The 24,496-nt window shown below is 36.8% G+C and overlaps 1 protein-coding gene across 1 annotated transcript in view; it reads right to left on the reverse strand.

Moving 5' to 3' along the window:
- Window positions 1–12,109: 12,109 nt before the first annotated feature.
- Window positions 12,110–24,496, reverse strand: part of LOC106920359 (zinc fingers and homeoboxes protein 2-like) — a 145,600-nt gene continuing 133,213 nt past the window's right edge. Inside the window, exon 5 of the mRNA XM_014991317.2 lies at window positions 12,110–20,210. The gene's annotated coding sequence lies outside the window, so the exon portion shown is untranslated. The remainder of the gene's footprint in view (window positions 20,211–24,496) is intronic.

Here is a 24,496-nt window from a genome sequence, read left to right on the forward strand (position 1 = left end):
TCTGGTTCATGCACACAAAGTCCTAAAACAAGTTTAGTTCAGTTCAGCATTTCTCCTCTTTAATGATCCCAATTATTGTGTCGTATATTACCAGGAAGCTGTAAGGTACAGCTTGTGGAGTGCGGGTAACACACCCGAATAACTTTCCAGTATCCCCTGAAATATTTATTAGAGGGATAAATGGTTTCCTAAAGATGGGCTATTATCGTTTGAGGGGTTTTATGAGGTAAAATCTGGTAAAAAAAAAAAAAAAAAAAAAAGAAAAACACAGATTGTAAGCTCTGAGGTAACAGTTCAACCTGAATATTTATGATGGGTCAAACTCAGACTGGTGATTTCTCCTCAGGCGTTGGTGGCTGCTTCACTGGATCAGCTGTGTGTTGACCTGTTTTAAACTGGGGTTTATAATAGGAGCCTCCCAGTGTGGATGCTGCGGTTATAATGGGAGCCTCCCAGTGTGAAGCGATGTAAAATGGGAGCTGGGCGGCTGTGGCTCTCAAACCTGCTGTGCAAGGAGGTTGAAAAATAATGAAGTGAAGAAGGATGGCTCTTCGTAGGTTTCCTGGTGAGGCCGAATATCTCATCTGATGGTGGAACGGCCTCTCTGTTGACGAGCACCGGCCCATTAAAGCTCCGTCGGCATATCTGCTCGGGGTTTGATTAAATTTTTAAAATCACACAACTGTGATTGAAACCAAGAAGCTGAGAACCTGCTTCAGATAAATTACGGAGCATCTTTTAAAGCAGGATGCGAGCGCTTTGTTTGGCATAAAACATTCCATGAAGATCGCCGCAGCCTCAGAGGACATGAAGTTTTCTGTTGGAGCCTGAAATTTCTGAATGCCTCGCTCTGCGCTCCTGCTTATTTGCTTCCATATTAAATGGCAACTCTCTTCTTCTGTGCCACGCATTTCATCATTTTGTACAAATTGTGATAGTCTGAAGCTGAACAGCAGGGAGAAGCTCAAAGGCAGAGAGCACGCTGTCCGCTCGTATGGAGAAAAAAAAACAATCTTTCATTTTTTATTATTTTTCTTGACGTACGTGGAGCAACAAAAGATTTCCAAGCAGCTCAATGAGACCGAGAACTCTGAGAGGAACATGTCCCATGATGCCTATAAAACCACAGAGTTGATTTAAAGCAAAGCAACAAAAAAATCTGAATCTTGATGTTGTTATTTTGTTCGGGACTGTGTGGACTGAACGTCCCCAGACATTTTATGCATCAGATAAGATGACAAGACCAAAATAAACTAAGGGGGCTCGGTTGTTGACAACTACATTTACGGTACCTTGCCAAAGTGTCACATTGCATTGCAACCAATAACTTTAAAATATGTCATCAAGGTTTTATGTGAACCAACACAAAACACAATTCTTATTGCTACAAGTAATTTATAGGATGTCTCTACTAACTTTCCACAGTATAAAGCCACAGTTCTCTGTAGATTAACTAATAACTAATTATTGCAACAGATTCTCCAGTGGATTTAAGTTTGGGCTTTGACTGGACCATTCTAATGCATATGGACCTCCACCCAAGTTGTTTTGAATCTTGTACTTAGGGCTATACATCTTGCCATTAACTTTGACCAGTTGCTGAAAGAAATGAAATAAAACAATTCCAGAGCATGATGCTGCCACTACCATGTTTCACAGAGTGTCTCTTAAGTTCAAGTTGATGTATAGTGTTAAATTTTGAAGACATATAGCACTTGATGGCTGCTATTCCTACAACTTTTGTGGGGTTTCTTAAAAGTGCAGTTGTATTTTCTCAATTCTTCCATAAATATAAACATGTAAAAGTCATGAAGTGCTCTGTGAGAAGCACAAAGTTTAGGATTTTATAAACAAATGCTTGTTTTAAACTTCTCCGTAACTGTATCCCTGACCTCCTCAGAACAGAGTAGAGTAGAATAGAGGGAAATTCAGATGGCAGTAAAGTGATAGACATATTGTAGACCAGTGGTCCCCAACCTTTTTATTACCGCGGACCGGTCAAGACTTGGACATTTTGCTCTCGACCACTGCCCAAACATTCTCTGACTCTGGTTGCTATGGTAACATTTACATATCCCTTCAAAATAAGATACAGATGCGCCACAAAAGCGAACATTTTACTTTTGTGAAAATTTTAACTCACGATAATGACTAACGGGAGCCCTGAGCTTGTTTCTCTGCAACGAGACGGTCCCATCTGGGAGTGATGAGAGACAATGACACCCAAAGTGTTGCTTATATCCACAGCCTGCTTGGTCTCTACATGGCGAAGCAGTTTGAAGCTTCATTGCCTCATTAGCAGCCGGTCGCCACATGTTAAGCAAAGCGGGCTTGTCTTTGGAAAGTTTGCAAAGAAACTTTCCAAAGACATCTGATCTGTTTCTTACTCATTTTGCTTCTTGTGGGCTCAGTATTGGTGCGCAAAGTAACCAAGAGAATCCAGTTAAAGGATTTTCAAAATAAAAGATCCTCCAGACTCAAATAATACATGAAACGGAAATATTTATTTATTTCTTGTGCGGCCTGGCACCAATCGGTCCACAGACCGGCACCGGTCCGTGGACCGGCGGTTGGGGACCACTGTTGTGGACTGTAGAATTAGACAAAAAAGGAAAGAAGACAGAAAAGAACATGCTGTTCAGTAAGGGGAAATCTACAGCAGAAGGAAAAACATATTGTGCAGTTAATGAAAATACCATGTTCTAATTCAAAGAAAAGTGCAGTGTGTGGGATAACTAAAAAAAAATTACAAAATGAGCAGGAAAATTTGTTAATAAAAACATCAACAACCCTTAAAAGAAGTGGAAAAACTGTGTAAACAACTTGGATGTGCAAATAACAGTGGGGGGGGGGGAAACCTCAGTTTGAGGGAAACAGTAGTGGTTATAAGGTCTAACAGCTGCTGGGAGAAAGAATCTAATAACCCTCATCTGTGGACCTAGGATGCAGAAGTCTCATAAGTTTGTTTGCATGAAAGAAGCATTTTGATCTCTAATGTCTTCTGAGGAACTTAAGCAGCAACTGCATTCATACAAAGATTAAATGGTAGACTCAGTTTACTAACAAGCTTACTTCAATTGGGTGCGCAACTTAATTAATGGTGGGTGAATAAATATGCAAGCCACACTTTTAAGATTTTGTTTTGGAAAATATTTTTTGGAAAACAGATTTTGAGTTGGTTTACCACTAAACCTCCAATAAATTAAAGTTACGTTTGTGGCTTTGAGTTGACAAAGTGGGGGAAAAACAGCTCAAGTGGTGTGAATACTTCTAGAAGGCTGTGTGGCTGATGTTTTCACATTGAATTAAAACGTTATAAGGGACTAGAAGAAACTTGTTTTATTAGTTTTTAGTAATATGAAAATATTTCCAGCTAATTTTGTTTGCCTAACCCTTTCACATGTGTTTGCTTTTCTAAATATCCAGCTCAGAAAGTGAGATGAGTGAATCTTTACAGGCTGCTGGAGCACTGAGCTTGACCTCTGACCTCAGTGTGGAAGATGCACCACACAGATCGATGCACTGTCAGAATGTCACCCTGCAGAAGCGTAAATATTTTGGTGATCTCTATTCATCTTCTATTAGTGGAGGAGCTAATAACTCCCACCTCACAACATTTCACCTGCTGAAATGTTATGGATAGATTTCGATTTTCAAAAAATATTTTTATCATTTACTCCAGATTTGTAGCAGTTCGTTTTCTCAAGCATGTTACTATAAGTGTGCAAAGCAGGTAAGAATGGTCTTTTAGCATGCTTCTTTTTACTCTCTTCCAGTTTCGTGGATAAATTCTTATATATATGTATTTGATACAAACACCCCCCCCCAAAAAAGGACCCCCAAGGAGTCTCATCTTCTATTCTTGCATACTTTTTGCATCATGTTCTCTGTGCCCTATCCAAATGTCCCTGCCTTGCATTTCCACTGGTGATTACACATCAGCAGCACACCATATCCCACTGTGAAGTGTATGTGCGAACAGCAGAAAAAAAAGGCAGAAGTGAGTGCACACTTTTCTAAAATCTTCTCTGTTCATGTGTGAAAATTGCCTTTGATTTTGTTTGTGTTCCTGCTTTAGAAGCACACGCAGAACACTTGAACCCTAAAAACCCTAAACGGCACAGCGCAGATCAAATTATTTTCGTGAGAAGCTTTGTGTGTGAGGACAAATTCCTCTTTTTATTTGGTAGCAAAATGACATGTATTCTATACAGTAGCGATCTCAGTCCAAACTATTTATCTTTCTGACCACAGAGTCCTTTGTTGTTTCATGTTCCGGTTTTAAAAAGACAGTAATACCAACTGCGCAGCCAGTTTGGTGTTTTTTTGTTTAGCATGTCAGGAGCTGCTGTAAATCTCTGGGGTTTTAGCTGGTAAATCTGCACAGAGATTTCTCATGAGACTCTTCACTCTTCCCCCTGCTTTTTTAAATGTCTTTAGGCTTTTTTTTTTAACATGTAGCGGTGCTCGTTGGGTGTGTGTTCTGTTTCTCAACAACGTCCTGATTCACATTCACACCTGGAAACAGCGGAGCATGTATCTGCTGCTGGCTGGTGAAAAACGTCTCTCAGGGGAAGCTGGAAGAGGGAGGCAGCGCTGGGAGTCGATAGATAAAGATGAAGAATGAAAATAAGGAAGAAAGAAAAGTTTTAAGGTCATTTCATTTAGTTAGAAAATTTTGGTGCGGATTTAGACCCTCTTTTTAAATCCAAATTTTTATGTTAGTACATCAATTCATCAGGGCAAACATTGTGAAATGTTCAGATTTTTTTTTTTTTTTTCGCAAAATCTTCTGTGCTACCCTAACAAATGCTTCTGCTTCAATTTTCATTATCTAGTGTTGGAGTAGGTACCCTTAACCCTAACCTTTCCACTATATTTGTACAATAAATCCAGATGGTGTTGAAAATATCTCATAAAGAAATTTAACTATCTTTTAAAAAGTTGATGTTCAGATATGAGTAGAATGTATGAAATAAATGAAATCATTCAAACTTATTCTAAAATATATTTGTTTATTTTATTTTTTTAAGTCAAGTTCCAGGATGATAGCATCCTGATGATCCTGATGATCCCGTGATGATTCCCTTTGACTTGTTGCAGACAGATGTTATATTAAAGTGTCTTTATAAAAATCAATAATTTCCCTGAACAATGAAGATGGAACAGCTTTCTATGTAATTTAAAAATGTTAAAACAACTGGAGTTTTAATATCCATGAGATACAAGGTCCTTTAAACTGTCCTTGTAGAGCCAAAGATCTGGTCAAAAAACGTTTTATTGCTAAGGGTGGAGGACGGACAGCTCTAAATTAGAGGCAAAAAATAAGCTTTGTATGAATAACTTGTAAGAATAATCTTAATTCTATCATTTATAAATTAAGAAAGCTATTACATTTTCTAAAATTTAAATGTTTATTATTGATTGTCAAAAATCTAGCTTGTATTTTAATTAGAGCAATGACTACATTGACATATTGATGAAGTTTTGGACATTAGACCTATCTGGGTCAAGGTTATGTGTTTGTGTTTTTAAGCTATTTATTTTACACGTTACTTCAAGTTCACTTCTACTTGGTTGATCACTTCCTTGTGACATCTTCTCCCTCCAGTGACCCAGCCTGCCTTCTAAACCAAGAGACGGGAGAGTGGGAATGAAACAAGAGAACCCACCGTGGTCATTTTGGACCCAGGTAAAATACTTTTTTCAGTTCTTTGGTGGTTGATTTGTTGCATAAAAGTAGAGGCATTCAAGGCAGTGTTTGAATCATGACATGAATCAAGAACCAAGCCACAAGACCTTTATCTTTATGTAACTCTTGGTAACATAAAGGTAAGGGTTCCTTATCTTGTTGGTACCAAGACTTAAACTCTTGGTAATTCTGTTTATTCAATAATAAATGTAATAATAATAATAAATTATTTTTTCTCTTACAGCTGAATTGTCTTTTTTTATGTTGATAGTATTACATATTTTTTCCTCCTGAGAAACATACAAATATCTCTTTGAGATTTTTTATGTACAAAAGATATCTCTATGAAAAGATCAAGAATTATTTTTTTCAGACAGTTGTCAAATTAACTGGTATATTAATGTGACTTAATGTCAATCCAGAGAGCTGATCTCTACATTATGACATATGTCTTCAATAAAAATTTGATTTCCTAGCTCCAGCTATTTCTAGCATCATCTTAAAAAAATGTTTTCCTTCAATTCATCATTTAAATTCACAACAAATTTGCTGTATAACATTTGAACTGAAGACATTTTTTTCCACATGGTTTCGCAAAAATAAGATTTGTTTTAAGAATTCACTCCTTGACCTGTGATCTGACGGACTGTCTCATTTTGTGAAATATAAAAATACATGGAATGCATCACAAAAAGCATTCCATACACAAGGTAATATAAATGTTTATCAAGGTTTGAATTTCAATCAGTATTTACTACTAAGAGCAAAAAAAAAAAAAAAAAAAAGACAAAAAAAGAAAGAAAACATGTTTCAAGTGGAGAACTCACAATTACCTGATTTCCCCCAGGGCCACAAACGCAGCATCTGACACAAAAGGTGTTTTCAGAAGTAACGTTCATCTTTCGCAGGTCGATTTATCTGCTGAGACACAAACTCAAACACTGTATGAATATTTAGACATACACACACATCATTAAAGTGCTACCCGCTCTCACACACACACACAAAGCGAACGCTCTAAGGGCATGGCAGCTTCCAATCCAACCTCTGCTGCTATTAGGCCGAAGTGATTCCTCACCTTTATTCTTATTCATTTTTAATTTTTTTTTACAGCCCCCTTCATTCTCATTGTAATTCCAAAGGCAGAGCTCAACTTAAATTAACACCAGCACCGTGATATCCATGGAGAATACCGACCAGATATTACAGCTTGCCTGGGTTGGGCTGGGTAACGTGAGGAACATCCAAAATGAGCCGCATGGAAATGCTAAAAAGGCAGGAGACGCCCGCCTCATTCTTAACAGCTGCATCAGCCACCTTCCCCCCTCACAGCTGCACAAGTTTGAAGTTTCCATCTTTAAATTTGATTTCAGTTCATCATCATGTCTCCAGTTTCAAACATTGAGCAGGTCACTATAAAGAACTGTAAACTGTGGATGAAGGCAAAGAAGGTCAAAAAGTTTGGAAGCTTGTAAAATGCATAAACCAAACCAGACTCAAATGTATTTTTATGATAGCGGAAGATTTGATAGTTCTTCAGAAAAAAGTGCTACACGCTTGTCAGCTGTAATGCATCATCACTTTTGTTGATGTTTGAAGTGAAAATTAAGTGTTTCAGGGACAAAATCATGACTATATTTTGTGAGTAAACAATCATAAAATCCAGGAAAGAACTACAACAGTAGGAAAAAAAAAACACAAACCCAAAAAACAGATTAAACTGAAATGGGCAATAAATTGTCCTCAAAGTAGATAATGTATTTAAGAAAACAAAAAATGCAAGACATAAAAGAGACAGACAGGACACAAAGGATATACAAAGGAGTAATAAAACATGTATGCATAAAGAATAAACCCATAATAATCATTACACAGTCCCAAATCCCCCCAAACATACCAAAAATAATTTATTAGACACCTAAATGTTTGCAAAGGACAATAAAACACACAAACTTCCACAAAGAGAATAAGCGCCTTAAGAAACATAAAGCTGAGAGAGATCTAAAAATGACCAAGAACGACCTGAAACTATGTATAGCAGTTTCAGAGAAAAATATAATCACTTCAGAGACACAAAGCACATAACAGCAGCCAAAACTACCTTCAAAACACATCAATCAGCACAATGGACCCAGAAGACCTTTTGTGAAGTCTATTCAGATCACATAGTAAAGGTCTTCCTTCATATGAATCTGTTTCCAGGGACTCGTTGTCCTATAATCAGCCTACAGTTAGGTTAGACAGAGACATTCACATTTAACTCTCTTTCAGAAGTATTCACACCTTTTGAACACTTTCACATTTTGTCACATTACAACCAAAAATCTAAATATATTTTCTTGGAAATGAGTGTCTTGGACCAACTCAGATTACTGCAATATTGTGAAGAGGAAGTAAAACAACAGCTAGTTTAAAGAAATGTTCATATTCCAGGACAATAACCCCAAACATACTTAGAATGGCCCAGTCAAATTCTAGACCCAAATAAAATTGCAGCTAAGTCAGACAGGTAGCAAACCCATATTAAACTTAGATCATCTTTCTTCTCAGGTAAATTCCAAATAATTATTAAAAAACTGCCCATAAATCCTATCTGAAAGCACAAATGTGTTTTATCTCTTATACTTTTATCTCTTATACTCCCTGTGTGAATTATTAAAGAACTGAGTTTTTATTTTCTCACTCTGAAAACAGATAGTTTGATTGTTTATGCACACATTTGACCTTGAACGATGACTGACGTTCCTCTCTTTCCACCCTGCTTTTACCAAAATGTAGGGATTTATTAGTTACTCTGGACAATTGGGGTTTCAAAAGGTTGGTAACACTTTATTTGAAGTGGGTTGAATAAGACTGACATGACACTGTCATAAACATGAATAAGCCTCCATGAATATTTATGACTGTTGTCATAAAGCGTCATTCGGTAAATTATGACACTTTTAATACAAAGTTGACATTATTCAAAATGTCTTTGTTATGACAACTTGGCATTAACCAAGAAATCATTACTGTTTAAACTTTACCTTTCATAACATAAAGTTACCTAATTTTTAAAGTGCAATCAGTAATACTTTTATAACAAATTTATATCAGTAATGATTTATGGGTTAATGTCAAGTTGTCATAACAAAGACATTTTGAATAATGTCAACTTTGTATTAAAAGTGTCATAATTTACCGAATGACGCTTTATGACAACAGTCATAAATATTCATGAAGGCTTATTCATGTTCATGACAGGTGTTATGTCATGTTTATGAAAGTGTCATGACAGTCTTATTCACCCCCCTTCAAATAAAGTGTTACCAAAAGGTTTTACTTTCAGGTTTTTTTTTTTGTTTTGTTTTTTTCTCACGTAAACTCGATTAGCGCCCAGGATGTGCTAATAGGTAATAGCACATTAAGCAAAATGTAAACGTAGCAACAAATAGCACTGGGATCTGAATTTGTTCACACAGTTGTCCATCGTTTGGTCTACTCATTTTTTACACAGATGGATTTCAGTCACAGTTAAAAATATGCTGCAGAATAAACTTCACCTATAAACCAGGAATGTCTGGACATACAAATCTCTAAAGCTCATTTGTAATTTACAGCATCTGTCAAATTCTGTTTTGAAAAAAACCCAAAACAAAACAACATTTTGTATTATGCAGTTTGAACAAAAAAATGATGCTGATTTAAAATATCTTCTGTTTAATGTGGATGGATTATTTTATTAACGTGACAATGGTTGGACTGGCTGTCTATTAAAGTCCACAATACACATTGTCCAGGTGCCCTTATGGCAAGCCATCAATCTGTTCAGGTAATAGACAGGTTTTGTGCTTTAATGAGAAATATGTGCAGTGACCCCAGAACAAAAGCAGAAGGCCTTGTGAAGACACTGTAGTTTCTCAGAGTGTTTTTATTTACAGTAAAACACGACTTGTACTGACATTAGGTGAAAAACCTCTCGGAGTGAATAAATCAGTCCAAATGCAGCCATACTGTAGTTGGATCATGAATCCAGCGACACGTTTTAACTCTGAGATCTGATGAAACCAAAATTAAAGTTTTTGCCACTTCATTTGGAGAAGAAAAAGGAGAAAACCTAAAGACATAACCGCATTTATGAAGTATGGCGGCATCATGTTGAGGGGGAGATTTGCAGCAGGAGGAAATGGTGCACTTTATACAACAAATGATACGAGGAAAGAAAATGTGGAAGATTTGGTAAAGACTAGATCATTGATTTGTTGAGAGGGTGTACTTTCTTTTTACAACGTCTGAAACAAGGAGCTGCCTCCAAACTACCTCAACAAGAGATCTTTCGCACTCAGAGCCGCAAACTTTACTCCAACCTCCAAATCTTCTGCCTGAAGTTGGGTCGCACTGCGGGGAAGAAGTTCATCTCAACTAAAATTATTTAATTTAATTTTGGTCTGCTAGGAACACCTCTACAAGAATTTGTGTGCAATATGTGCTGTTTCAGAGAATTTAATTTAAAGTATATGAAATAAGGCAAACTGAAACAGCAGAGGAGATTCTGATCTGACTAAAAATATTGCATTTGATTAATATTTTCTCCACCATTCATTTTGACTTGTGCTTCAGCATTGAGGCAAAAGACACGAGTTTACGCCTTTATGTGCCACTGAGTAAACTGAACAGGGCAAAGGCAGCAATAAACAACAGAAATAAAACTTAAACATGAGCTGGAGGAAAATGAAATGATCAGCACACTATGGAGTGCATATATAAGTTTAAAGAACAATCCACTGAAACACGGAATGCCTGTAAACATCTTTTCATGGTTGTTTAAAGTCGGCGAGATTTAATCTTTCTTTACCCCAGAAAATGTATGGAAATGTGTCGTTTTTTCACTGAATAGGTCAGGTAAGTACCTAAATATACTTCTTTAAGGGGAGGTCTTTTTCCTTTTACATTTCAGCCAAAATTTCACAATGTGTCGATGACTCACAACCTTGTATTTTATAGCTCAGAAAATAAGAAATGGAGTTATTTTATTTGAGAGTAAAACAAAGGGCTCATTTATGCCAGCAGATAAGTGAGATCAAGTTCTTTCAGACATGTCTAGTTTATTCAATAAAAATAAATAACAGTATGATTACACATGTTTCACATCAAAACATGCTCAAAATTGGGGAAGCTACAGAAAACAGTTTAAAAAGATGGATGGAAGTTAACAAATTTAGGAATAGACTGATGACCAGATGTCTACATGATGGACATATGGGTGGAAGGACGGACAGACGGATGGAAGCCTTTATGTGACCTGTATCTAATCCTTTCACAACAATCAAAATGCAACCAAAGCCAATTGGATATGAGGTCCTAAGTCTGATGCGCTTCTGATCTTTTCAATTGTGACCTTAGTCTTTACGGCCAGGTCGCATTCATCCTACCTGAACATCACTGACACTTGAAAAGCATCACAATTCTGCGTCCTGATACATGGAAGCTGGAAAAAAAACAAACATGCTGGACGACATAGATTATGTCGTCAAAGTGTGATTTAAATATTTGGAAATGTGAACGACCAGGCAAAAAAAAAAAAAAAAAAAAAAGATTTCACAAAAAATTGGAACTAAGCATTAAGGCATGTGTGAACACAGCCTATGCAATGTAAAAATAAAATGGATGGATGGATAAATGTTAAATTTCATACGTCTAGAGTGACAGAGGCATGATAGACTGAGGAATAGTTGGATGACAAACAGACGGGTGTAATAATGGGTAAATGGATGAATGACTCAAGTAGATGGTTACAGGAACAGAGAAAGATGGTGGACAAAGAGGGCAAGAGGGAGAAAAGGATGGATTAAGGAGAGATGGATGAACGACAACTAAACAAATTGCAACAGAGAAGGATAAATGCTGGAAAAAGATGGCTGAAGGGATAAGAAATGGATGAATGACAGATAAACAGTTGACTAAAGGATAGGAGGAACGGACGGTTGGATGGTGGCCAAAGATGGCTAGAGGGATGAATGCATGAAGGTGAAATGGATGAATGACAGATTCTGTAAATAGATGACTACAGGGAGGGATGAATGGGAGAATGAGGAATGGTTCACTGAGGGGGCAAATGGAGCAAAGGATGGACTGACTGATGGGTGGTTGGTGAACAGACAGATGTATAGAATAATGATGGGTAACTGGAAAGCAAAGATGACTTTGATGAACAGACATATTTGGGGAAAAGGATTGAGAATAAAGTCTGGAAACATGTTTTCCAGGCTGCATAGGAACCAAACACACTGATCTGCAGCAGCTTTATTAAAAAAGCTACATTCTAATGCTAGTAATACCCTTTCAAAGCAAAACATAAAGACCACCAATTATTTGTAGGATTTCTGTAATAAATGGAAAAAAAAACAAGCAAACAAAGAGAGAGAGAGGCGGGAGGTGTACCCTTTGAAAAAGGCTGTGTTTTATTGAAATACAGCAGACATCAACATGTTGTTTTGCTGACCTGGGCAACAGAAACCTAGCTTGAACACTGCTCCAACTATGTAAAAACAAATAGTCATGGCTGTTATCAGAGTAGCTCCACAAAACACATTCAACCCAAACTGATTCGACTTTACATCCTTTTAGGCCGAAAACTGCGTAACAAAAGTGTTCAGAACTAAAACAAAAAAACAAGCTGGTGCTCCACATCAATTTGGGTTTTCAGTGCAAAGTTGCTGGTGCGGCGTGCAAAGCTAAAAAAAACTTCACACGCCTCGTATAGGAGATTTGGAACAGTGTCCAGACGTGTTTTTGTGTCCAGGATTGGTTGTTTGATAGTAGCAGTAGTAGAAGAAGCAGAATCTCTGTAATGAAGCAGGACTGGCCTCAACATCCCCCCCTCCCCACCGCCACCCTGAAAACAATAAAGACACAGTTATAGCACATCTTCCCCCACCCCCAAGAAAGAAACCAGGAGTCATCCTCTCAGATGCACATGAAAGATTTATGTGATATTTGCTTAGGTTGAATGAGAGATTTTTCTAAAGATAAAAAAAATTGGGTTGTATGTTTGTTTGTTTTTTACTTTTATTTTACACACAAACCGCTTTTAAGACACTTTGAGGCTGGTGATATTTTGGGAAAAAAATATCCCACTTGTTTACTTGCAAGAAAGGGATTTAAATTTGGTGCAAATTAGTGCAAATTTTGATTGTCTCGTATCTCACAATAATCAAGTGGAAATCAGCTTGTGGTGCAACTAAAATGAAGACAATAAGAAATTTTAGCTTTTACTGCTCTGCTAAATTTTCCCTCTTCTCTTAGTTTACATGTAATATCCAACAAAATGTCAAAACACCACAAATTTTGTTTCTAAATTAAGCTAAGAATGCATCTAATTACATTTTTTTTCTCAACAGAAAATGGAGCAGACAAAAAGTTTAGCTGCAAGAGTAACAAAAAAAGAGTCACTATACAACCTTTTTCAGTAAATACATTTCTATGGAGGCTTTTAATATTAAAATCCCCACCAGATGCTGATAACATAAGTAATCAACGCATACTCAGAACTCGATAAATTTTGTGCAGTTAACTGGAATGATTCAGGGAATAGACATTAAACACATCAAGAAAAGAAGCTGCAAAAGGGCAAAAGCCAATAAAACCCAGATGAAATCTTTTAGTATTTAGAAAATAACTTCCCCTCCTAAAGATGATTAATATCAGGTGGTTCAAACTGATGGCCTACTAAATGCTTGCTCATTACCAGGGAATTGCATCCGAAGCATTTCATAATGGGTCAGAGTTCTTTCCAAGAGCTGCAAAACATACTGCTGGGAGCGGTTGTGCACACATTTAATCGTTCCACTGAGAAACACCTGGGTCATGATTCTAAACTTAAAGTAAACCAGCTACAACCAGGTTCTCCTCTTGAAGCGTTTCAGAAAAACTGTCCAAAAACAAAGCCATTTGGAGAGAGCTTTAGAAAGATCTGGAATTAGTAGGGACAGCTTTCCATAAAAAACACAATGGCTTCCAGGATTGCTCACTGCGCAAGACTCCACTGGTGAAGAAAAGGCGTATTAAATCTTATTTAAACTTTGCTGCAGAACATTTGGACAAGCCAAATGACTACCAGGAGAATGCTTTAAACAGGAGTAGTACTGAACGCCAACTCCAAAACACTGCAACAAACACTACATCTGATGGAAGCTTGAAGGTACTGATTTTCAGAAAATATCCGTTTCAGATTTATATAGCTGAAGAAAAGATGGGGAAAAATACTTGATAATATTCCAAAGTTGAAACAAATTAGCAATTAGCATTAATACACAGCCAAAGAAATCCTCGTCTGGTTTCAAAGAAAATAAAGTTGCTTGATTGGCCCAAGTAATCCGCTCATAAATAGCTAAAACGAGCAAAGACCATAGTAGGTGCTTATTTTAACAATTTAAATATAGTTCAGCATATCTTGATATGCATTACTATGCAAAGTGGAAACTAAACGCAAGCTAATAGCATGTCAAGTACCGTTACGCCTAGGTATTTATTATAAAATGCTCTATGAAACATTCTTATCTAAAGACAGAATAGAATACCAGTGGACAGAGGAGAGCCCGAGGATCAACAGAGTCTGATTTTAGTTTCTTTTTAACAAAACAAAATTTCACTTTAGCAATGCTTCAGACTAGTTTCACCATATAGAAAATACTTCAGTGTTCCTTAACAAAAAGGAATATTTTGTGAATAAATAAATGTTCAATACTTATTCCCTGTGTCATTTCACTTTTTTGCACACAACATAACCCTACAGTTAAGCTTTGCGTTTCCAAATTTGTAAGTAACTTTCAATTAACGGATATGAGAAGACCAAACCTCTGTTGTAGCGGTTTAGACTTTTATTTAAAAGAATTATGGTACAGTGGTAGGAAGACATGTTAGATTTTATGAGTGCAAATTTTTTCCTGTTGTGCAAATTTATATGTGAAAGCAGTGGTGATGTAATCAAAGATAGTAAGTGCTTTGTTGTGTTTGTATTTTCACTTTGTTCAGCACGAGAGAGGACATCTCACCAGTTCCTTCTTTGAGTTGTAGTGTGCCCACATTCACAACACTGACATAACTCCTCAAAGCAAATACATTCAATCATTAATCAGAAAAATACTCAAAACTATGCGCTTGCAAAAATAAAACTCTCTTAGTTAGCTTTCTAAGGCGGCGCATCCACCTGGAGGCTCTCTGCAGCGCTGCCATCCTTTTGCACGAGGACTTGGAGCGGCGCAGCGAAGGAGAGCTGTGGTGATGCAGTTTTTTTGTTTTTTTTCTTTTTCAATCTACAAAGCAATAAAAGAAAAAGCAGCACCTTTATCAACTCATACAACCCCTGGCAAAAAGTATGGAATCACCAGTGTTGGATGAGCAGTCATTCAGACATTTCATGCTGTAAAACAAACTCGGATCAAAAACATGATACAATATTAAGGTCATTCCAAAGTGCAACTTGTTGGCTTTCAGGAACACTCAAAGAAATGAAGAGAAAACATTGTGGAAGTCAGTGAATGATACTTTTATTGACCAAACACAGGGAAATAAATATGGAATCACTCAATTCTGAGGAAAAAAGTATGGAATCACTCAAATTGGAGGTAGAAAAAAGGACACACCCAGTCTATTTCCTTTCCCTAAATGGACACCTGCCCCAGATTAGATGTGCCCGTTAGTGTGCAGTTCAAAACACCTGCAGTCATGACACCTTGGAGGGCTGCTGGACGAAGTGGAGTGGCGAGAACCATGACTCCAACAAGAGAAATGTCCCTTGAAACAAAAGAGAGGATTGTGAAACTTCTTGAAGAAGGTAACCCTTCACGCATGGTTGCTAAAGATGTGGGCTGTTCACAGTCAGCTGTATCCAAGATATGGTCCAAACACAAACAGCATGGAATGGTTGTTAAAGCCAAGCGTACTGGTAGACCAAGAAAGACATTAAAGCGTCAAGACAAACAACTAAAGGTCATTTGTCTTGAAAACCAAAAAAGTACAACTAAACAGATGAAGCATAAATGGGAGGAAGCTGGAGTCAATGTATGTGACCGAACCGTAAGAAATCGCCTAAAGGAGATGGGATTTCAATACAGGAAAGCTAAATGAAAACCAGCATTGACACCTAACCATAAAAGAACAAGATTCCGATGGGCTAAGGAGAGGCAATCATGGACTGTGGATGACTGGATGAAAGTTGTCTTCAGTGATGAGTCAAGAATCTGCATTGGACAAGGTGATGATGCTGGAACTTTTGTTTGGTGCCGTTCCAGTGAGATTTATGAAGAGGCCTGCCTGAAGAAAACAACCAAATTTCCACAGTCCTTGATGATATGGGGCTGCATGTCAGGCAAAGGCACTGGGGAGATGACTGTGGTTAATTCTTCTATCAATGCACAAGTTTACATTGACATTTTGGACAGTTTTCTCATCCCTTCAATTGAACAGATGTTTGGAGATGATGAAATAATTTTCCAAGATGACAATGCATCGTGCCATAGGGCAAAAACAGTGAAGGCATTCCTTGAAGAAAGACACATTCAGTCGATGTCATGGCCTGCAAATAGTCCAGATCTCAACCCAATAGAAAACCTGTGGTGGAGATTGAAAAAAATGTTCCACAAGAAGGCTCCAACCTGCAAAGCTGATCTGGCAACTGCTATCAAAGAGAGTAGGCACCAAATACTGTTTGTCCCTCATCAAGTCCATGCCTCAGAGACTAAAAGCTGTTATAAAAGCCAAAGATGGTGCAACTAAATACTAGTGATGTATTTTGAATGGTCTTTTGTTTATGTGTTTTTCATGATTCCATACTTTTTTCCTCAGAATTGAGTGATTCCATATTTATTTCCCTGTGTTTGGTCAATAAAAGTATCATTCACTGACTTCCACAATGTTTTCTCTTCATTTCTTTGAGTGTTCCTGAAAGCCAACAAGTTGCACTTTGGAACGACCTTAATATTGTGTCATGTTTTTGATCCGAGTTTGTTTTACAGCATGAAATGTCTGAATGACTGCTCATCCAACACTGGTGATTCCATACTTTTTGCCAGGGGTTGTACAAGCAGACAGAGCTTTGCACAAAACCTCAAGACTGCAACTGGACGGATTTGAAAATCACCCCCCCCCCATCATTGTTCTGCTGAGGCCAGCCCTGGTTTGCATTGGTAAATACAGTATTTCAGATATATGTAGTCTTTTCATCATTAACTCTGACCAGAACACTACAGCGGCAGAAGCAATACATAAAGAAGCTCATATTTTTGATTTTGCTATTATGCTTATCTTTGTTGGAATGGAACTAGTTTCAACTAAGCCTACCGAGCCAACATGTAGTAATGCATCGAATAAAAGGCTATTTATCTTTTTTCATTATTTTCATTAATCACAGGTGTTCATGATGGTGTGGAGGACGCCAAAAGGAGAGGAAATAAACATAAGAAAGGGAAAGAAGAGAAGAAAGAAACAAATGGACTAAAATAGATTGACGCGGAAGAAAGAAAGACAGATAGAGTAAAGTATGATTCAGGCAGCATGATGATTCTGGATTGTGTGTTTTTGCTGTTGAGTTTGTAGATTGCATGATCGTTACCATTAATCCTTCTGCATTTGCCACCATTATGACAGCTTCTTAAGTTTTTTTTTTTTCATTGTTTTTATGTAGTCGTTTGTTCCTTATCAGTTTAAAACAAAGATCCACGACAGTCACTTGGTCATACAAGCATAAGATGTGCAGATTGGCTTAAGTTTGTTTTTGATTTTTTTCCTGTTTTTTTTCTTAGCTTTTCTCCAAAAAAAAAAAATAATAATAAAAAAAAAAAAAAAGGATTCCAGACAGAGTGGCTACAATAATAATATTAACAATAGTAATAATATAATAATAGCACTTGACTTCACTTCAGCACAGTTTAAAAAAAGACAAGAAATAAAGGTTATAAAGGTGCTTTTTTGTGTTTTGTTTTTCTAAAATCTGATTTGATGTGAAGCGAAGTCCCCCCCTTCTGCCCCCTTCCTCCCTCTTCATCCTCCTCCTCCTCCTCCTCCTCCTCTCAGCGGGGAAGTGGCGGGCAGAAGTCCAGTGCCGGTCAGACGAAGAAGTAGTGACTGAAGTATTGCCAACTGGTCTGTCTTTTTCTTTTTTCTCAGTTTTCTTTTTTTTCCCATTTTTTTGTAGTGGTTCCACTCTGGTTCAGGACAAAAAGAGGAGAAGGAGAGATGGGAACAGAAAAAAAAAAAAGAAAGTTGTACACACACACGCACTGCTGGCACCATGTTTGTTTAAAAGTCCGTCATCACAAATAAGCAAACAAACAAAAATAAATCGTAAAAGACTTGAAAGTAAGAGGGGTTTAAAAATGAAGAAAAAGCAAAAAGGAGGCCTGTCGGGGGGACGAATTGCTCCCATTTTACAAAATGTAACAAAATTTGTCCGCAAATTTTACAAATCTATCAGTACAGGAAAAAACAAACAAACAAACAAATATATCCTATTTACAATGACAACAAGAAGAAGAAGAAACCTTTTTTTTTTTTCAAAAGTGTAGTGAGAATGCAGCAGATCCCAGCTTTGGCACACGGCGATTTTGTTTTGTCTGTCTTTTTTTTTTTTTTTTTCCATGTTTGTTTGTTTGTTTCAGATCCAACCTGTCTGACGATCCGTCGGTCGATCCGTCGGTTGGCGTGTACAGTCAAACTGTTGCTGCAGGCACACATTCAGTGCTCTGGTTCACCTTCCTCCTCATCATCCTCACATCTCCAAAGCAACGCAGGTCATGCACAACATCACCTCAGCCTTCACTCTGCCCGCCCATCGGTCGAGTTCAACCGCCGGGTCTAATCTGCTTCCTACAGGCTCACTTCGTGGAAGGGTTCTGTTATTCAAGAGGCTTTTAAGGGGCTTAGAGTAAAGCACGGATCATTAACGTAGTCTACTTATACATGTACTGGTTAGACTGTAAACAAACAAGTCAAGCAGTTTTAAAAAAAAGAAACAATTAAAAGCTTCCTTTAGGTGATAGTCTAGAACAATTTAAATCTTCTACTAAAGGAAAATGAGTTACTGAATGAACCTGAAGTTTTGCATTTTAAACTCATATTACAAGAGCCAGGTTTCAGTTTAACCACTTTAAATCTGACAGTTTGATGAGAAAAATCTTTTTCTGTGCAAATAGGAAATTGTCATACAAAATGCACCATTTGTCAAGCATGTGCATCTGGGCGGCTTGTTAGAAAGCAATTTCAGATACAAAAGGTGATGCTTCTTAAAAACTCTAAATTTAGAGTTCCTAATCAGAAATAAAGCAATGAATCTCACTGGTCAGAAAAAAAGGGTGCAAGTATTACCTATAAGAAGTATTCTTAAAAAAGACTTAAAAAGATACCTGTCAATCTGTTATTTCTCGACTTAGTTTTAATAAATTATTTTTAATCTTATTTTGACTTTTATTTTTTGATTAAATTAGTAGCTAAAGTTATTATTACATTTCAAGTCTTTGTTGCACAGGTATTTTTTTAAATACCTTTTTACATTTTGTAACTGAGTAAAGGTCGGAGTTGATCTGAGCTTAATACTTTGTGGAGCTAGCAGCCTGCAGTTAACTGCTTACCATACCTATTTCAGGTTTAAACTACATTAATTTAAAATAAGTGATGGCCGGCACCCCACAATGTCTTTTGCTTTGGGACAGGAAACATTTTCAAACATTATTTTTGGTAGCCTTCTTTCAGCCAGCTGACAGGCAGTGTGAAGAAATGGTGGAGAGAAAGAAATTTTGTCATTCAGGCACTTCTTCTGGCAAACCATTAAAAGCACTTTAAAATGTATCAACAGAGGTTTTGCAACCAAAATTGCTTAAAACCTTGGCAAACCTGAAAAAGAAAAAAGCAAACCGGTTTATACATAGTAACACTTTATGAAAAACTTTAGACATAAGTTGATAAAATAGTGCTTCTGCCTCCCCCTGCCATGCCTTTAATTTGGTAAAACTGATTGTATAGACAGGATTTTTACATCTGTGCGCTGAAAGTCGTTTTTTGTAAATTAGCTTAAATGCCTTTCGATCTTGTTTGTATATTACTTTTATTAAACCCACTTCACTGTGAAAGCTGGAAGCATAAATATGAACTCTATTAAAAAGGAGGGATTTTTCAATTACTTTCACAGATTGTGACCCTGAATTTCTATTTGAGCTCTTCAGATTTTGGTATGGGTGCATGCTCGCTCATGTCCCCTAATAAAACCGGCCGCCTCAAAAGCCCACTCTTATTTAAACTCAAAAATCGTTCCCATCCTGGGGTCAGTTCAGCAGGAAAGCATGGACGACACTGCCTCAAACCGGATCGAGGAAGATGTTGTGCGTGACCTCAGATGCGACAATCAAGAGATAAGAATTGGTTTTAAAAAATAATAATACAGTACAATATCTGTTAATTAAAAGAAAATAAAAAAAGAGCTTTTCGTCTCTCCATTCTTCAGATTCTTTCTTCCTGTATGTTTCCAGCAGCAGTGACGGTGGCAAATCTAAAAAAAAAAAAAAAAAGGACAAGAGAGGGGAAAGAGATCAAATAAAGCTCTCAGTCTTTTTTTGTTTTTTTTACAACAAACAAAAATGTCATCCTGATGCGAACTCAGATTATTACTACCTTAAAGAGAAAAAAAATCATATATGGGCACAGAGAGGGATTAAAAAGCAATTGTTGTGCCAGAAGCTGGCACTCTGTTCTAATCCTTGTAGGTGGTTTAATGTTGAGAGTTGGCTTTTGTTTGGAAGTGAATTAAATTGGGACCTATAGTCCCTGTGACTACAAAAACAGGAAAATGGATCCAAAAAGAAAACTAAAATATACCAGTGTTGCTATGAAGATCATTAAAAATATATTTTAAAAGATCAGCGACACAATTACATGATTTAATGTAAAAAAAATAAATTAAAACTTTTCATACTGCGGGCATGTCTAGCTTCTATGATAATCTCCATGAAACTAGAGGTTTTAGTTCCTGTTTCTTTAAGAACCGTGGTCATTTCTCAGTTTACCGCAGTTAAACAAGCATGTTAAATGGCAGAAATCAATACTTTTATGTCCACAACAAATACAAGAAAATTACACAGAGATTGCATGGCAACAAAGAGAAAAAAAAACAAAACAAAACAAAAAAAAAAAAAAAAAAAAATGGAAAATTATGTTTTGTGCAACAGTTAAAAAAAAAGATTTCTACTGGTGGTTGAGTTTTCCTCAGTTTTTCTTTTTTTTAAAAAATTGAATACAAATACAAAGCAGAAAATTACAGCTCAACCTAAATATTTACAGATGCTGTCTAAAAAGACAGATAATTATTGTATTTGAGCTGGTGGATCGTTTTGTGGTATGGTATGGAAACAATCATCTTATCTTGAATGTAAACACCAGGAGAAGGCTGCAGATTTCAAGAGAAACAAGGTTGGGGAAACACTATTAACATCATAGGAGAAGAAGTGGAGGGGTATAAATACCTCGGTGGTTACTTGGACAACAGACTGAACTGGAGAAACGCAACAACAAAGTCGTATATAAAATAGGACCTTCAGTGTTTACAGTAAGATGCTGCATATTTTCTACAAATCTGTTGTTGAGAGTAATCTCTTCTGGCGTCATCTGTTGGTGTAGCAGCATGAGAGCCAGGGTCTTAAAAATGCAACACAAGCAGATAAAGAAGGCTAGTTCTGTTCTGGGGACGACTATGACCACCGGAGACGATGCCACAAAGAAGGACTCTTCATAAAGTCAAGAAAATTACAGGTAACCCTGAACATTCTTTACATCTGCCTTTCATACAGCAGTCAGTGGCTGTTCAGTCAGAGGCTTCTTCAGATTTGCTGCAATACTAACTGCTGCAGAATATTCTGCCTGCCTACAGAGAAAAACATCAACATCATCGATATGAGTTATGACAAAATTTAATTTCCTTTTGGAATTAATGAAGTATTTTCAAATTAAATTAAATTTCATACAACTGACAAAAATCAATCAGCTTTGTACTGAAATTAGTGGGGAAATAATTGGAAATTGCTTTTGATGATCCTGCAAAAATATCAGATCCTCATTAAGATTTTAAAACAAATTAAATTTATTACTAGCAGTAAAGAAATAACCAATAAAAATTAACTACTCACCACTGCTAACCAGCAGCAGACAATCCAACAAGATCAGAAGAAGATCTAAACCTCATCAGCTTCCCACTGATGAACAGCAGACTAAACTGCAAAACTAAAGTCTAAACGTCTTAGAAAGTTGCAAATTCTCATTTAGATATCCAAAACAATTAAAATTGGAATTGCAGTGAAGAGATTTATATAAGTGGCACCATAATGTTCTAGATTTTAAAACAGTTCAGGAACATCTGAAAGAAAAAAAAAAAAAAAAAAAGAGTTGATCACACTATCCCTAAACATAAAAACTAATTGTCTGGCTGGTGCCTCAAACTAACAATCATGGTTTTAACATTCACGCTTTAGACCTCGTTTGTACATGGAAGCGGAATATGTAAAAACAAATCTGTATAATTTTGGAATTAAAGAATCAGTGTTCAGAATCAGTCTCAGTCCAGTTGCTGCTTGAACATTCTCTGATGAAAAAGTGCAGCGATTTGAATGAAATCCATCTCTGACACGACGATCATTGTGCTTCGTAACAAGGAGAAGCAGAGAAGGATAAAACATTTTCCGCAGCGTCTTTTATTAAAATGCATCACATTCCAGTTCGGAGGACTGTGCTTCCTTTGAAGAGGATCTTGCAGCACTTTCTAGTTTCACACACTGATTACTTTCTCCCGTCTGTATGTGCTGCTTTGACATGACGGTTCACAGCGCAGCGGAAAATGATTTAGATCTGATTAACATCGGAAGTGATGTGAGCTTTAGGTGGCTACGGCCCTGTAAAATTTTAAATCTGCTTTGAATCATCGCCGTTTCAATCCACTGATTTAAATAATAAAGAAATAGATTTTCTACTGTAACTCATGATTTACAATTATTTGAAAACACATTCAAATCTGAAAGTTGTGGTTATTTGGAAACAGGTAATTTCAGTGTCCACTGTCGCTTTGTTTTGAATCATAATAAGAAGCACTGCAGCATTTTAGCAATTAAACCTTCATCTATAAGCTGCGACTGTTGATAAGTTATTACGGGACGCTGCGCCGTGCTACGCTGATTAAATGAAGCCTCAAGCTGCTGTGATTAGTGAGACAGGACAATAGATGATGCACACACACACACACATACACACACACACACACACACACAGATGAGTTGTGCAGATCACAGCACATCAATTTTCACTGCAGGAATTTGCTCCATAAATTGTTATGACTGTCTATAACAATCGTTCTTCATCACTTCTTCTCACCGTGATCGCTAACTTCTCACCTGAGGTTTTTACCGAGTGGACTGTGGGGGGAAAAAAACTGTATAAAAAAAGATTTGAACACAATATTCTGATCATCATATGAACCTAGTTATTCAAAGTTCTTTGTTTCTCTGATTATTTTCAAGTTTAAAAGGTCAAGTCGGCTCTTTCTTGCTTTTTTCTCCCCCCATTTTTTGTGAAAATTCATAATAATTGATTTCAAATCATTTTTTTTTATTTCATTGTTATCCAAAACATTCTCCACAGACACTTAGGATTTTTCTCTGATCTACTGTGGCCTTCACTCCGAAAGCCCACTTTCATTCACGCCTCACTATTATACTTGTATATATCGCTACATTCAAAAGATAAAGCCTGAGCAACTTTTCAGATAAATGACATATGATGTCTTTTAGATGATTAATTCTTTTAAACAATGTAATACAGAAGAACAAAAACAGAACATAAATTGATAAAGGACAAAGGATTGGTGTGATAAATGTATGATTTTAGTGATACTGGGCACATTTTTATGACTCAAGTTAGACGGCGTTGAACTGAAACATTGCAAAAAACAACTTTCACTTCTGACTATAGATAGTAAAATCTGTTAGAAACCACACAGCGCTATGGAAATGTTGGATGGCCTTGCAAAGTGATTAAGACCCATAAACTCTTTCACATTTTGTCCTTTTAGAACCACAAACCTCTATGATTTATATTGGTATTTTATGTGACAGACCAACACAAAGTTGTTATAGCAATAGATATCTGAAAAGTGAGGCATTTCTATTTAGTCCTATAAAGTCCTCTAAAATCTAAAGTTTGAAATTGTTGTTTGTTCTACTTTGGCTCAAGCTCAGTCCAAGCATCACATTTCATGTCATTGACTCTGGCTGCATGTTTAAGGTTGTTGTCCTGCTGAAGGTAAATGTTGTCCCAGTTTCAGCCTTCAACAACACCAACTCTGAGCAGCTTCCTTGCACCATGCTGCCACCACTATGTTTTAATGTGGGGTCAGTGCACTCAAAATCACGTCCAATATTAGTTTCCTTTCACACACAACACTTTTCCGTGTTGCTCCAAAAGTTCAGTTTTATTCTCATCTGACCAGAGAACATTCTGCTAAGTTTCCAATTTGTCTTAACGTACGGCTGTCTTCTATGAAGTCCAGATTTGAATCTGGAGAGTCTTTGCAGCTCCTCTAGAGTTACCATGAAGCCGTTTGTTCACAAATGTTCTCTAACAAACCCCTAAGGCTTTTATAGCAGTTAAAATCACACTGAGATAAAATTAAATTCAGATGAATTCTGTTTAACTTCTGAAGGCAGATGTTTATCTACTTATTTAGCTGTATCAAATTATAGGGGGGTGAATAAAAGCGCAAATAACTTTGCACATAATATCCACTGAGGTCTGAGG

Source organism: Poecilia mexicana, unplaced genomic scaffold (genome assembly GCF_051168715.1).
Source record: "Poecilia mexicana isolate PSO_F unplaced genomic scaffold, ASM5116871v1 scaffold_11, whole genome shotgun sequence".
NCBI classification, from domain to species: domain Eukaryota; kingdom Metazoa; phylum Chordata; class Actinopteri; order Cyprinodontiformes; family Poeciliidae; genus Poecilia; species Poecilia mexicana.